Below are 4,367 nucleotides of genomic sequence, written 5' to 3' on the forward strand. Positions count from 1 at the left end.
TCAACAAGCAGGATGTACAGAACAAATTCCAAATAGTGTCTGATACTATACCGTATTTTGCTGCCAGGAAAAAAGGTATATTCTACCTTTACGTAGTGGTGTGAACAGCGTTCAGTTGCATATGACCATTCCAATCTGCTTTGAGCTGAGCAGCTCAAGAGTATCTGTGAATTGGAATTTGCAACATCATAATAATGGGATAGAAAACTACCTAATCCATGTGCTTCAAAGCTAGCTCTTTGATACATAATACTAATTAATTAGATCACAATCCTTTTGTAGTCTCCATCTGCCAAAGTAGTTGCTTATGCTATTGTCTTACTGGGATCTGGTAAGAGAATTTTTTGTTTCCCTCACCGAACACTCACATACCAGTTGAAGCAGGGCACTCAGAGCTAGTTTATTGAGTTACAACGTCAAAGGCAGGAGCAGGATAAGAGGTTCTTTCTTTCTTCCTTATTTTCCTCACACAAGGCGACATCTATTGTCTTACTAGGATCTGGTAAGTGTTTTCCACATCGAACACTCAGGTAGCAATTGAAGGAGGGCACTTAGAGCTAGTTGATTTAGTTACAAAATCAAAGCCAGGAGCAGGGTAGGAGGTTCGTTCTTTCTTCCTTCATTCCCTCACACAAGGCCACATCCCCATTGTTCGTTCTTCTACTGTTACATTCATTTTCTTAAATGACTGATATAAATTATAATTAAGGAACATCTATACACACATCATAAATATTATTTGTCCAATATTTCTCCCAAAGCTATCTAATTATAAAGACCAAAACAGATCCCTACACAATCAAACTTAAACAAATGAAATCCTAAAATATTCTTTTCTGATAGGACCAAGACAGGTCCCTACAAAATCAAACCTAAACAAATTAAATCCTAGGCGATTCTTTTATATTTTATTGAAATTGGAAAATGTAACGTGAGAATGCTAGGAAAACCAGGCCATCTATAGGACAATATGAGGTGTAGAGCACAATAATTCAATTCCAAAACCAGGCCATCTATCTGACTTATAAAATGAAGATAAAACTTGACCTTTTATTGCTAATACTAAATATCCAAGTAAAACAAGGAATTGCAGCTCTACTACTCACCGAACCAAGTAAACACCTAAGTCCTTCCAAATAGCGGATATTATATTCTGAAACTGCTACTGGTATACTTGGGCAGCCAGTCCAAGCAGAAGGAGAGCCAGCAGATGCAATATCTCAGAAATAGTCTGCAAAGATACTGCTCTCTTTTTACTGCTGGCAGAAAGAGTGTTAGCATTAGGAGCTGAAGCAGATCTTCCATGCCCACAACCACAAATCACATTATATAACAGATTCAGATCCAAGTGTCTTTGCACCTAACTCCCACATCTGATTCATTCAAGCCCCTAACAACAAAATCGGAAATAAAAAATACCTATGTTTATGCTAAGAGAACAAACAAAAACTTTATTAGTAAAGAGGAGAAGAAAAAAACTAAACCTGAAGAGGTGCTGTTTTCACCAACTGTCAAAACAACAAAGAAGGAAACCATAAGGTTTCACAAAAAGTAAAAAAATGGTAATTTTTCAAGAGAAAATGGGGTTTGATGCAGAACCGTACGTTTAGAGCAACCGCTGGCAGAAGCATTGAGGCCGACCTCCTAGCCCGGATGTATTCATCTAGCTTCTCCCAAATCTCTATTGCTGCAACTTTATCTTGATGCCGCTTATGTTTGCTAATCTGCAGGTAAATTACACGAGCTAAACAATAAGCTGACAAAATTAATGGCAAAAGAAATGAGCGTACATGATACAATAAACTTTAATAGACTGAAAAAAAGCAGAAGAGCTCAATAGAGGACTTTCTGTCTGTAGCAATGCACGCATTCAATCCACAGCAGATTTCCTCTGAAGATATTCAGGCTAAAAGGCCTCCTGTTAATACAGAGGGCGCCATTCTCAGGTGTTTGTTTTAAGTTTTAACCGATCTACTATTTTTTTCTTTCAACAACTGAAGAATCCATTAACGTTTATGTTCTCTAAGATCTTCTTTGGAGATCCATATCTAGGGTTTCCCAGGGAAGGAAATACAAGCTATGAGGCGCCATGGCTGGCAGCGGCCTCTGCACCTATTACAGATGGTGGGAATTGCAATATATTTGGTAATGGTGTTGGCGTTCTATTTGTTTTTGGGTTTATTCCTTGGCAACAATGTCTTGCAGACCACCGCAATTACTTTATTCTCGTGTGTGGCATTTTCTGTGATGGTTTTGTTTCTAAGATGTTCCAGCATAGACCCAATAGACAAAAGCTCGTTGAAGAATTCTGGAACAAAATTTTCAAGGAATTCTTCTGGGGAGAAGAAAGTTCAGGCGCTTATAGCTCAGTTAATTGTAAGGTATGTGAAGAAGATTGAGAAGAAGATTCTCCATTCATGTATAAGGAGGAGATATACGGATCCATGGAAAACCCCAGCAGAACTGGAATCCTGTCTGCCTCCTATCGTTGTTAATAATGAGGGGATTTCACCCGGGATTCCGGAGGATGATGTCATATTCTGTTCTCTCTGCGACAAAAAGGTGAAAAAATTTAGCAAACACTGTAGAAGTTGTGATAAGTGTGTGGATGGATTTGATCACCATTGCCGGTGGCTCAACAACTGTGTTGGAAGGAGGAATTACACTACTTTCATGCTTCTTATGGCTTCAATCCTCATTATGCTTATACTGGAGGGAGGTGCAGGACTTGTTGTATTTATTCGCTGTTTTGCAAATAGAAGAGACATCATTCATGAACTTGAGTTTAGGTTTGGAAATGGATTCCCGAGAGGGGCTTTAGCAGTTATTGTGGCTTTCCTTACTGTAGTTTCAGTATATGCTTGTGCAGCCCTTGGGCAACTTTTTTTCTTCCACATAGTCCTAATAAAGAAGGGAATCAGAACATATGACTACATTCTAGCCATGAGAGAAGAATGCAACACGGAAGATTTCTTGGATGAATCTGATCTGAGCGAACCCTCATCTCCAACTAGCTCAGAAGAAAGTTTTGGCAGCGCATCACCAAAGTCTAATTTTCTCACGAGATTCAAATGCCTCTACAAGGAAGATTCCATAGAGTCAAGCCGCTTATCTCTCGGGCATGATTTGGAATCTAATTTGCCTAAATCCCCAAAACAACTTAAGACGAGTATCAGTGCTTGGAGACTGATAAAGTTGACCACAGAGGAAGCATTGAAAACTGCAGAGAGGGCTAGAGGAAGATCATCTGCGTTCAACCAATTCAAGAGCTCATCAATAGTGGACAGTGGGGGGTTTACAGACAGTACTGATACTGATAATAGTAGGGTCGGCACCAAACAGGGTGATACTATTGTGAATACCAAAAATGAACTTAAAACATCATCAGATGGACCACCATTGTTACTGCCTATGCCTTTGGAAAGAAAATGTGGTCCATCAGTGCTTCATATGTTGCACCTGCTGCTGCAGGTGACATGGAATCCATGCCCCTCCTAATGCGGAATTTGCCAAAATCAAAGACTAGGTTTGCTCCCAGAAGACAAGTGAGGGTTGATTCTTCTTATCCACCTCCTTCCTCTCCTGTATTCAGTTTCACTTCCATTGCTTCCCCCAGATTGCCATCCTCCACCCTCTCCTTAGATACATCCAATATGAGCCCTGGGGCTTTACATTATAGGACAAACTTTGATCCCAAGCTGTCACAGGTTTCAATTGAACTGGAAACCTACATTTCAAAGCAGGTTGTGGATTCTGTCTTCACGAAAAGCAAGGGCGAGGGCTCCCCAATTCACTAAAATGCAAGAATAGAAGTTCAACTCGACTGTTGTTCTCGGTCTCTGAGAAGTCGAAGATGATATCTCTGCTGCTACATTTGTTTATTTGTATATTTATTTGGATTTGTTTATATGGGTATTTGAGTGTTGTTTATCGAGGAAAATAAAATGCAGATGTATCCAGATTCTCTTCTCTGAAAAAACTCTAATAGACTGAAATTTATTCCATCATGCGGAAGAAGACAAATCCATAAGCAGCATGTTATAGAAGCAGAGCTCGGAAACTTGACAATACTCGAAACAGTAACAGAAAAGTCTAAATCTCTGGCCGAAACTATCTTCACATTCTATTGCCTCGCAGATTTAGCAGACTCCACATCGTCATCTTCAAAGCGAATTTAAAACCCCAGGACTGTAAACATCCATCCGCATGACATTACAATTGAAAAGAAAATCCGATAAATCTTGATCACCTTACCTCCTGCAACAAAGCATTAAGTTTGAGAATTCCACCCATGGTGTTTGTGGGCTCAGATGGACGCAGGAAAATTAAATAGGAAAAGGAAAACTTATTTTTATTGAATATCTCTG

General features: G+C 39.5%; 1 pseudogene; it reads left to right on the top strand.

Annotated features, from left to right (window-relative positions):
• The first annotated feature begins 1,695 nt into the window (after positions 1-1,695).
• LOC149144512 (protein S-acyltransferase 18 pseudogene) lies at positions 1,696-3,963 on the top strand (annotated as a pseudogene).
• The last annotated feature ends 404 nt before the right edge of the window (positions 3,964-4,367 follow it).

This window comes from Pinus tabuliformis, chromosome X, assembly GCF_031772625.1.
Source record: "Pinus tabuliformis cultivar Carrire ecotype Pingquan chromosome X, CPIR1, whole genome shotgun sequence".
NCBI lineage: Eukaryota > Viridiplantae > Streptophyta > Pinopsida > Pinales > Pinaceae > Pinus > Pinus tabuliformis.